Here is a 12,305-nt window from a genome sequence, read left to right on the forward strand (position 1 = left end):
TATACACGGTCTCCACGTGACTGCTGTTAGCCAATGATTTCTTTACAATTCAGCAGAAGGTAAGATATAAAAAGAAATTGTGACTATATACATATATACGGAATGACTAATAACTGTAATTAACAAAGTTTATTTTGATTGGCTATTTCCTTGCTAAAAACCTTTAAGAAGTCAACTCAAATTTTATGAAATTAAATGAAATTTGCAGAAAATATTTATCAATTATTTATAAATGTCATACTGTAGATTCCATATTTTATGCAAGTACTTAATTCTGTGATTCAATTGTTTTTTATTAAGACACTAGAATATGAAATATGAAACAGCAAATTTGTATCCTGATTTCTAATTATCTACATTCATACGAAAAATGAAAATGAAATTCCGCAAGATGTGCTCCTCACGATTTTATGCAGATATCAATTTCTCACATTTAATTAGGAATTTACAGTATGCTAGTGTAAGAAATCTACTTCTGGCTCTAAGGGATGAAAAAGTATTCTGATCTACTCTTAAAATATTGCTGAACTCTGGAGAAAATGTCTTTTAAAATTCATCTTCTGTATAGTAAATAATTTAATGTCCAATAAAATTGAATCAGTGAAATGTTGAGAAAAAAAATTAAATTAAATTAAATCTGAAATGTTTGAACTTGAGTACCAATTCAACATTAATTTATAGAATTAATTACGAAAACAAGAAGTCTACTAAAGGAATTAAATAGCAAAAGTTAATAATTTCAATTCTAAGACAAAGTCAGGGACTGCAAAAAAAAAAAATGGTGCCAGAAGAGACTTCCATAATGTACCTGGGAGCTTTGATAACGGTGGTCACTGATTAATGGCTAGTGATTAAGATAACAAGTTCTTTAGCAAAGGAAGTGATGAGGCTTTTCCATCAGTCATCAAAGAATGGAGTTTCTCTTAGAAGACATGGCAGCTCTAAAATATAATAAACAGGATGAAAGTTTACAAAATATATACCTGTTAACCTTTCACTGCTGCTATGTGGGAGAAACTCCCCCTAACCAACTTGGCTAAGGGGGAGAATTTGCATAAACAACGATTTTGCGCATGAAATGCAAATAGGGACCAAAGTGGTTGTATCAACATCAGTACAAAACATAGAACTCACTGAGATGGGGCAATACCTTTACGAGATCACTCTCATCATATTCTATGAAAATCATAGTTTTTAATCTTTATCATTATATCATATATTAATGTGTGGTTTGACACAATATCATATATTATTATACCTTCATAAATTATTTTACCTCAATATGAATATTCTATATAACGCATCATCCAATTGGTTCTAGACAATCACATGTCTGGGCAATAAAACTTCCATAGTCATATTTTGGATTTGGAGGCCTTGTGCACTTTCCTGCAAGAGTTGTCATTCATTTAAGGTATTTGATCCATAATAGCCCCAGATTCAATGAATCTGGGATCATAACAGATATGTATGGACTTAGTACGGTAATTAGTATACTTGGACATAATTTTCATATATAAGTATCAACATGTAACAGTGGAACGTGTCCTTATCAATGACTTTTCCCTTTTCTTGAAGAGTTGTCCCCCTTTGCTTTTATTCTATAAAAATTATAATTCTAGAAAATCTATATGGTATAAAAATTATTTTCATTAGTTTTTGTATTCCTAATGATAAAATACATCTTTATGACGTCCTGAATGTCGGTTCAATACAGACGCACTTATTGAAGTTGGTTGATTAAAATTTTCCAGAGAGCTATTACAGGTATAATACACCTTTACAGCCACTTGTGAACATGTACTGTTTACCATATAGCAGCTAATTAATTTTGCAAAATTATAGTCAATACAGTATATATTTTAAAATATCTTATAATTAAAACTCTACCAGTTCACATACGATCAAATTCATCTGACCCACCCCGTTCCTTACTTTCAGAAATCCAATTTCCGAAGAAATTTAATTCCAATGTGGCCCCACCCTACTCCTCAAGATTTTGATTTGAAAGATTTTTGAACATTATCAGAGGTTGCTTTCAGTAAAGATACAGCTTTTCTAAGCAAGTGGTTTTTAGAAAAAGATATTTTAAATTTTTTTCTATTTTTTATAATCCTATGCTATGTAAATTTTAAATAAATGATTTTTGAGAAGAAAATTTTAAATATTTACACTTTACTCTTATGTAAAAGTACAACCCTCCATTGTGGCCTCACCCTACCCCTGAGGGTCATGATTTTCACAACTTTAAATCTACACTACATGAGGAAGCTTTCACACAAGTTTCACATTTCCTGGCTGATTGGTTGCTGAGAAGAAGTATTTTAAAGATTGATTCTATATATTGTATGTAAAACTCCAACCCCCCCCCCTCCCATTGTGGCCCCACTTTACCACCAGGGGCAATGATTTGAACAAACTTGAATCTACACTATCTGAGGATGCTTCCACACAAGTTTCAGCTTTCCTGGCCAAATGGTTTCTGAGAAGAAGATTTTTGAAAAATATCAACAACATTTCATTAAATCCTAATGATCTCCCATTGAAAGAGAGCAGGGCCCCACATTTTAACAAACTTGAATCCCCTTCACCCAATGATGATGCTTTGTGGCTAGTTTGGTTAAAACTGGCCAAGTGGTTTCGGAGAAGAAGTCAAAAATGTAAAAAGTTTACAGACAGACAGACGGACGGATGGACGGACAGACAGACAGACGGACGCCAGAAAAAAAGTGATCAGAAAAGCTCACTAGAGCTTTCAGCTCAAGTGAGCTTAAAACCTTAACCTCCTCCAGCACCTGAAACAGATGCAATTAGTTGTTTCAAATTTTCCTCACTTTCTCCTATGGTACAATGGAACTCCATATCAGAAAATTTATCCCATAGGACTATGATTTTCTTTGATGAGCTTGTTAAAATTAAAAAACTCTCAAAACATTACCATAATTACCATACTAATAAATAATTTTCCTAGCAAATGAGTCCAAATTTAATACTGTAGGCCTAAAAAAAATTGTGCCAAAAAAGAAACAAAAGAAAAGAAATTGTCTCTATATGAATGGAACTACAATTGATTAAGTACACATTTTGATTGGCTATATCCTTGTGTAATACCTTTAAGAGACTTCCGTCAAATTTTTTCAGCCCTGACGAATCTCGCTGAGATTTATAGTAGACCATAACATTACAACCAGAAACAACAAGTTCATGATTAAACAACCTGAGAATGCGTCCACACAAGTTTTAGCTTTTCTGGCCAAATAGTTTTTAAGAAGGAGATTTTTAAAGATTTTCTCTATATATTCCCATGTAAAATTTGATCCCCCCATGGTGGCCCCATCCTACCATCGGGGACCATGATTTGAAAAACTTTAATCTACACTACCCAAGGATTTATTTAGGAGAAGATTTTTTAAAATACCAACAAATTTTTTTATAATTCTGAATTATCTCGCGCCCCATTTATACCTCATTTGAACTTATTAAAGTGTATAGTACAAAATCAATATTATTATAGTTATCCAGGTCCAATCAAGGGGTATGAGGATTTATCCTGGGTTGTATTCCATACAGCCTGAGGCTGCAGGCCCGAAGGGTGTATGGGGACATAACTCTGTCAAAAATTGCTCGATCGTACCCAAAATCAAACTTGACCGAGATATTATGATACTTCTGTATACCAAATTTCATTGCAACCTATGAAAAGAAAACGAACAGAAACTAAAGTAAGAACCAGTAATAACTAAGATATAATCATCAGAGGGCACCTGCTCCATTATGTAATTTTCTTTTGTACCATATCATAACATATGGTAACTTCTTTGTATTTTCCGTATGAAAAAAAGGGAAACTTAATATCTATTATAGTTACTTAAGCAATAGCTGACATTTAATTAGCTAAACAATAGATTTGAAAGACTGGCCTTCGCAAGTCGCCTGGGATACCTGCGCCAGGTTCCCTGAAAACCTGAAGGTGGGAACACTCTGGATCAGGTCTGTCAACGTGGCCAAACTTCGAAGGAGTTGGTCAGCCAACCACTCGCACACTCTAAGTCGCATAGCCGTGGCTTCATCCCCCAAGGGCATGGACCTCCTAAACACAGGGTGAAGGTGGGAGAGCGTCACATGATCCCTCAACTTGTTCGTCCTCTCGGCACAATTGGGAAAGGGGCAGGAAGAGAGTGGCGATCATCTCCTCCTGCTGCGAAGCTGGTCGTCTCTGGGTGGAGCTGGACCACTTGGGCTAGGAGCTTGCCACGCTCCATGCTCTTCGCAGGGTAGGGATCCCCCTTCTTGTCACTGGCTTGCCAGGATGGCCTCCTGGCACACGCTCCATAAGACAGTGGTGGCCCCTCGGGGGCAGCCATCAAGGCTTCCTCTTCCTCATGATGTGATGGCGGCTCCACAGGGGGGCCAGCCATCGGGTCTCCCCTGTCTCCGCCGGCCTGCTCGGTAGGCGCCCCAGCGTTGCATTCGTGCCACAATGGTGCCATGGGTGTTCTCTCATTCCGCCACTCCCGGCGGGAGGAGGTGCAGTCTTCTTCGCTGTCAGAATTTCTGTAAAGGAGAACAAGACAAATAACAAACCCCCCCCCCCCCCCCCAACACAGTTTGGGCACACAAATTGTTTAAAGGTGGAGGCCTCCTCAGGGGTGACACCCACACACAGACCGTGAAACCATTCGTCACTGTACCATTAACTTCTCATCGTCAGGGCGCCGACAGGTACAAACACAATCTCATTAGATGGGCCCGGAGATGAGGGGCATGTGGGGGAGGCTACATTAGGTTTTGGTTACGGGGACGCCCCTGATGTCTGGGGGGGCTTGGGAGAACTGTCAGGAGGCCCTCTGGCAGCAGGAGAGTGTTTTGGGGGCCGACCTCGGCGTGGCTGCTGCCTGAGGGGGATTCGGGAAGCTTGCAGGCAGCCGCCGCCCCTGCAGGGGGGCTGGAAGCCAAGACGCTCCCGGTCTCCTGCTTGGCACTCTCAGAGTTCTCAAAGTTCTCCCTAAACCGAACGAGCCATGGGGGGATGTCCCTGTCAACACACTTCTTCAAGCGGTCGTGATTGGCCACAATGACTGCCGACTTAGTCTTTACTTGGTACAGGTGGGGGGTCAGCTTCTTGACTATGATACCAGGGCCCTTCCAGGACGGGCTACGCTTGCAACACTTCCCCTTCACCGTCGCGGTGTCCAGCTCATACACAACATCTCCTTCTTCAAAGGGGCGGGTAGCGGCCTTGATGTTATAATCTCTTTTTATCTCTCCTCAGAGGTGTGCAGGCGCCTCCTGGCTGTCTCGTGACCAGTCAGTATTTTGTCTTCAAGGTCCCTCACATACGTCTCGATATCTGCAGGGCCCTCCTGCAGGGGGGACCTGTACATCAGGCTAGCTGGCGTATTGACCTCTCTACAAAGCATGAGTTTGTTGGCGATGAACCTTGAATTACGATTGTCTGCAGAGCGGAAGGCCCCTGCTATCTGGGCCAGATGCTCGTCCCAACAGTCTTGGGCCTTATCAATATAACACCTTACCGCATCCATAAGGGTTCTATTGTAGCGCTCCACCTGTCCATTGGCAGACGGACGGTAGGGGGTGGTGGGGGCCTTAAGTATTCAGAGGAGGTTACACACAGCAGTAAACAACTTACTTTCAAAGTTGCGCCCCTGATCTGTAAATATCTCAAGGGGGCAGCCGAACCTAACAAAGAATTCGTCCACTGACGCTTTGGCAGTAACCTCAGCTGTCTGGGATGGGAGGGGGACACAATCCACCCACTTAGTAAATTGGTCCACCATGACTAGGACATACTCATTCCCCTTTGGAGTCTTAGGGCGCGGTCCAAGGAAGTCAAGGTGCACCCTCTCCATGGGTGCCCCGGCATGATACTTAATCATTTCTGCCCTGGCGTGGCACTGTGGGCGCTTATTTCTACTGCAGGGGCCACAAGTGCTAACAAACCTCTCGGCCCCCCACATCATCCCGTACCAATATAAATGCAATCTCATCCGGGCCTTGGTGTGCTCGATCCCTTGATGTCCAGCCGCTGGTATATCGTAGCAGAGTCGCAGAACCTCTCTCCTCAGCTCTATGGGGACGACCAGAACTTTCCTTTTCTCTCCCCCCTCCTCTGTCTCTTTCCAAAGGACCCTGTCGTTGTCCAACTGCAACAAAATCCTGTTGATATAGTAATGTTTGACAGCTGGACTGGCTAGGAACAGTTTGTCTTCCTGGGTCACTTTACTGGCTACGGCTCATCTCCTCGGGGGTGAGGGCCACCAAGGAAGGCGGTCCAACCAAGCCTTCCAAGGAAATTCCTATGATACAGGCGAAACTGGGGGTAATGATTTATTTGGATCTGAGACTGGCATGGGCCATTTGGACTGCTCTTACCCTCACAGTTGTCTTCACGGATCCGGCCCATAAGCTTCTTGGAGACATTGCCCAGAGCTGCCTCGCTGATAGAGGGCCGGGCTTCTTCTCGGTCAACAATAATGGGGCTCTGATCCTTCGTAAGGCTAGATTCTTCCCCCAACAAGGGGGAATATGTCCAACTACCAGGCCTAGCTAGAGGGACCACATCGTCAACTTCATCCGCAAAAGCAATCCAGAACTGGTGGGCTCTAGTACACTTAAGGCAGCCACCACAAGGCAAATCACTTAAGTTAACGGTGAAATCCACCCCCCTACACCTGGATGGGGGTGGCGGTCTGTACAGTGCATCAGTGTTCACATGGTGCCTTTCTGGTCTATGTTGGATCCCCATATCGTACTGACTAAGCGTCTCGAGCCAGCGAGCAAGCTGATCTTGAGGGGTACTTGAAGTTGAGCAACTAAATAAGGCTATGGTGATGTGTGCGAACGACAAATATACGGCCAAGCAAGTAATGTCTGTACATGTGCGTGAATCTGATAATTGCTAGGAGCTCCTTCCAGGTAGTGCAATTCCTCCTCTGTTCTGCTAACAGGCTGAGACTACCTTAGGCTATCAGCTTTTCTTGCCCCTCCTGGATCTGTGAGAGCTCAGCACCTATCGCCTCCGCTGACGCATCAGTGTCCAGTACAAACTCGTCCTCTGCAGTAGGGAGGGCTAAGATTGGGGGTGAAGTGAGAACTTTCCGGAGGGCCGCAACAGCAGTCTGCTGCTGTGGTCCTCATAAACAAGGTTTCTTCCCAGTGACACTGTACAACGGTTGGGCAATCTGGGCAAAGCCGGCAATGAACCCCCTGTGGTAGTTGGCAAAGCCGAGGAACCGCTCAACACAGTGGTAGGCGTCGTCCAGTCCTTTACAGCCTCTATGTACTCATCCCCCACTCATCAGCGCTGAAACACTGTCCTCAGATTGGCTAGGTGATCCTCTAAGTCGCGCCTAAGCACTAAGGCATGGTCCAGAAATGCCAGGACTATGCTCCATGTGAGCCCCCACAGAACTAAGTTCATGGCTCGGAAAAAGGTTGCTGGGGCATTACACAAGCCGAAACCCATATGCCGGAACTCAAACAGGCCATATCGGGTGACGAAGGCAGTCTTCTTCCGGTCCTTAGGTCTTAACATAACTTGATGGAAGGCGGAGTTCCCATCCAGCTTGGAAAACCAAATGTTCCCTGACAAAGTTTTGAAACACTCGTCGATCAATGGGAGAGGAAATACATCCTTCCTTGTAACGTTGTTCAGCCTGCGGTAGTCCAGGCACCATCGGACTTGCCCATCCTTCTTACCGATGAGCACCAGCGCTGACGCCCACTCAGACATAGAGGGCTGAATCACCCCAGCGTCCAGCATATTCTTGAGATGCGCCGAGGATCGTTCTAGCAGGTCCTGCAAATGGGTGGGCACCTTAGGGTGAGATCCCCCAGGCTCACACACAGCTTAACTCCAGGCTGCTCTCCTAGGGTAGGGCGCAGGCAAATGAGCCTCAACTACCTCTCCCAGGAAGCTCCCCTCCTTCAGAGTAATTTCCAAAGCGTTCACCAGGCAAGCCACGAAGGCATCTCCAGCGGCAAGGTAAGTATGGGGCATAAGCAAAGCCTCTGACACTTTCTCTATCCCCAGAATGGTCATGAATTCAGACAGACTCCTGTCCAGCTTGAAGGGCCACAATACAGCAGAGCCGGCACAAACGCAGACCTCATGCACTAGCGTCATGCAAGCAACGCTCTCCGTCTCACCTCTACCATAGGTCATCTGCATCTCTTCCCCACACAAGTTTATCACCCCGAGCTCCAGTCCATCTTAGCCTTGTGTTCCCATAGGATGTCAATTCCCAACAACTAGTGATGGGAATCGGTGAGATTTTCATTATCATTAATCAGTTTCCCTTAACTAATTAATCATCAATTATAATCGGAAATTTTTATATTTTATAGTGTAGTGCAAAATAAATGTAAATAAACAAGTTACAATGAACAGACTCATTACTAGGCTTTTGTAATTTGATTTACTTAGTATTTCTAGCGATAAAAAAACTATATTCAAAAGATTTTCCTTTGTAGGCAGTCCAACATTAATTTTCTTGAAACCAAAATGCGTCCAAATTCTAGAATGTGCTATGTGCGATAAGAATATCGAGCTCGTCTGACATGTCAGCCATTTTCAGACCACGCACCTTTTTAGGGTATAGATAGTTCGCGTTTAGAATATTCTGTTTATGATATGTGCTTGTTGAAAGGGAAAAAAACCTTAACTGATTATTCGTAATGAAACCTTTTATGATCGAGCGCTTAGAATGCAATAACAATCGATCGATTTTCGATCATAATCGATGACTGGAAATCACTACCAACAACATCCTGTCCTTAAGAGGGGCCACATAAAGATCCACCTGATGAGTGTGCTGGCCTACACCTAGGTCAAATGGGCCGGCAACAAATTTCTGGAGATGGGCTTCATTTCCGGCTTGCAGCAAAGTGACCTGTCTCTTAATGGGGGGCTTTGACTCCAAATTGTCATAGAACTTCCTCCCAAGTACACTCACTTCTGCCCCAGTATCCACCACAGCTTCAATGGGGGCTCCCTGGATCCTCAGCTTTATGGTAAATGCAGTCCATGGGCAATGCTGGCTTTCTGTGACACACAACTCCTCCTCCATAGGGACTGCCTGTGGGTTTAAAGGCATCCTACTTTTATCCTCGCTGTTTTCATGGGGCCCAGACTCTGAGGTCATATCCTCCCTCGGTGGCTCCTGCAGCTTCAGACTGTGGTCTTCTGGAGTCAGGATCTCATCACTAGGAACCGGAGATTCCTCCTCTTCAGTCAGCAGCTCCTCCTCAGGAAATGGTTCAGTTATGGGCTGATTCCTGACACGCACTCCAAATCCACCACCCTGCTTGGAATGCTCAAGACGGGTTTCCCCTGACTGACCAAACTCTGGCTTCACACTCTGCATGTCCTCTTTAAAACATTGGCTAGCTCTGGCTGCCCCCGGCCCTCCTAGTGGAGGAGGTGGCGGCGACGGAGGCATCGGGTCTGCTGGGGCCCTGCCACTCTCCCTCAATTCTCAAACTGCTGCATCGGCTCCTGAGTTCCTTAATCTCACTCTCCCCTTCACCATCCTTCTGGCTATCTACAGATACCTTGTCCTTATCCGCCATGGACCTAACCGCCTCCCGCTTAGGCTTGGGGGGTCTGCTCTGACGCGAATGCTGGAAGTACTGCATGTGGTCGACAGCTTCCTCCATAGTCTTGGGTTGGCCATCCAAAGTGTACAAACCCGCCTCCCGGTCCTCCGCTCCATAACACAGACGAGGTATAGCCTGGGCATGAACATCCGGTAGCTGGGGGAATGCACGAGTAGCCAAGGTGAGCACTCAGTCAGACCACTGTCGCAGGGATTCACCACTATTCTGTGTCGCCGATTGAAAATTAAGTTGATGAGTGAGGTCTGGTGCTGATGAGCCAAAGCGCTTGTCAAACTTCCTGAGTATTTCGCTGAACCTCAGGCGGGGGTAGTCTCCAGCATCAAAGTGTAATACTCAATGGCCGGGCCCTCCAGAAAGAAACAGAATTGATCATGTTGCTCGGTCTCATTCCACTGTTGGCGAACAAATTTATGAAGGAAGGCTTTCAAGTTGCACTTGCCATCATAGCGGAGATCCTTATATCTAGGTCTATTCCGGACGGTCGGGTGGCTGGAACTGGCTGGTAGTGCAGCATAGTCTTGAGGATTGTACCGCACCACAGGCAGCTGCACATCTCCAGATGAGCCATAGGTCGCAATGGGCGTCTGCGAAAACTCCGGGGCATGGCGAGATGCTGCGGATAACCGCGCGTGCTCATGGGGATGATGAGGCGCTGCGGATAACCGCACATGTTCATGGGGATGATGAGGCGCTGCGGATAACCGCGCATCTTCATGGGTATGATGAGACGCTGCGGATATCCGTGCATATTCAGGGGGACTGCAAGACGCAGCGGGATTCCGCGCGTGACTTGCATTAGAAGGTACATCTCTAGTGGGGGGCTCATATGCATGAGGTACTGGGATGTATGAATGGTCACCCAGGAGATGGGGTTCCCCAGACAAGGGCTCATGATAATGTGGCTGGACTTGTGCTATTCTACTTCCCTCTCCCTCAGGACTGTAAGGCTGGGAGGAGGCCTCAAGCGTTGGGACCGCATAACCTGTAAAATACTGGTGCAGTCCCAACATTGTCCCCCCTGCACAGCAGTGCACATGCGCAGACCAAAGTATCCCTGTGAGGTATGGACCAAGGACTCCTGGACCCTAGTGGCAAGGTACTCCCCCCCAGGGGAAGGATGGCGAGGCACCCAATGAGGGGGCCTACTACCTGGCATGGAGTTACTATTCCCTGGGGCAGGGCTAGGCTGAGCAAGTGAAGCTTGGGGTTGAGAATCAACAATTTGAGATGCATGTGGCAAATCAACAAGCTGCCCTTGGTTTACACTAGCAGGGTCCTGGGGTTGGTTAGTTGAACTAGTAGGGCAATAGCTACAGGGCTGGGATGTGGGTCTGACAGGCCCACCGGGCATGGAGTTGGAGGGGGACGGGGTGATGGGGGGATCAAGGTCTAGCAGGTGGGGTCTCAGGTCCCCTTGAACATTAGGCGGATGCAGCGGGGTGACTCCAATGGTATCCTAAGGCCCTTGGATGACAGGAACATCCCTAACAGTTAGGTCACACTTACAGGTAATGGTCTTATGGAAAAGACGTGACATGGGGACCCCTACATATTCGCTAGGTGGGACAAATTCCCTATAACAAACTGGTGAACTGCATCTTACTGAAGAGCAGGGGACACCCCTGGCTGAATACTACTGGCTGGTCCAGGCACAACAGAGTGTGCCACCTTGACCTCTGGCTCCCTTACTGTACCCTGCCAAACCAACCTCCCACACTTGGGATAGTCTGCCTGCCCTCCTGGAAAGCGGGATGGGCCGGCAGCCTGACCTAACCTAACAATGCTAGGAGCACAGTAACCCATATTGCCCGGAGTTCTAACACCTACTGTATCTGGGCCAAGATGTCTGCTCCTCATCAGGTGTTAAAGTGTCGTCTAACCCCAATAGTGTAGCGGCTTAGGTCAATATTTCAGCAAGATATTTCACTTGTGGATACAAGCACCAAATTTTGCATGAAGGTTTCTTGAACATTACTTGATCAAAAAATATCGTTGGCCATTCAAGTTTTGGTCATTTTCAAGATGGCCGCCTCTTATTTCAAAATGGCGTCTTTTTTTCATAATGTTTTCATGATATTTTGAATATTTCTGGGTAATGTTTATATTTTCTGTGAAATTATAAAGAAGAATTTGTTGTATGATATAATTTGATGTTCATTTCAGATATGAACACTCTGCGCATGAATTCGAGTTTGGTGCTTGTATCCACAAGTGAAATATTTCATCCACTATCCGCTACACTACAAGGCTTGCAAAGCCTCTTCAAATGAAACATTCATGATGAGCGAATGGTACAATACACAAAAACCTTCCAAGTCAAAATCAACACAGACTATGCGAGAAAATGCAAATTATATGCTAAATGCAACAAACTATACCTTTCAACAATGGAATGAAAACTTTAAATGGAAAAAACTATGCACAAAATATGCAGAGGTGAAAATAAATTCACAAATTAATCCTACAATCCTAAGCATGTGGTGGCCCCCAAAATGGGGGCTACACCCGTATATCTACAGAAGAAAAAAAAACGCCTAATAAACAGCTTTGACACTTTGCGGGAAAAAAATTGTTCCTGTCTTATATATACAGTGAGTTAAGGGCCACGAGTTGGGCGCCAATATGGTGTTTATATACCTAACACTGCCTATGATATTAACCGTGGG

General features: G+C 45.1%; 1 protein-coding gene and 1 long non-coding RNA gene across 4 annotated transcripts in view; one reads left to right on the forward strand and one right to left on the reverse strand.

Moving 5' to 3' along the window:
- The window catches only part of LOC105324397 (uncharacterized), a 55,976-nt gene extending 54,405 nt beyond the window's left edge, over positions 1-1,571 (reverse strand). The window contains exons 1-2 of the long non-coding RNA XR_010712600.1: positions 1,277-1,571; positions 809-941 (exon numbers count right to left, since the gene is read on the reverse strand). This is a non-coding gene — a long non-coding RNA (uncharacterized lncRNA). The remainder of the gene's footprint in view (positions 1-808; positions 942-1,276) is intronic.
- The window catches only part of LOC105322734 (interferon-induced protein 44), a 174,631-nt gene that overhangs the window by 117,442 nt on the left and 44,884 nt on the right, over positions 1-12,305 (forward strand). The gene's annotated exons all lie outside the window — the stretch shown is intronic.

This window comes from Magallana gigas, chromosome 4 (genome assembly GCF_963853765.1).
Source record: "Magallana gigas chromosome 4, xbMagGiga1.1, whole genome shotgun sequence".
Lineage (NCBI taxonomy): Eukaryota > Metazoa > Mollusca > Bivalvia > Ostreida > Ostreidae > Magallana > Magallana gigas.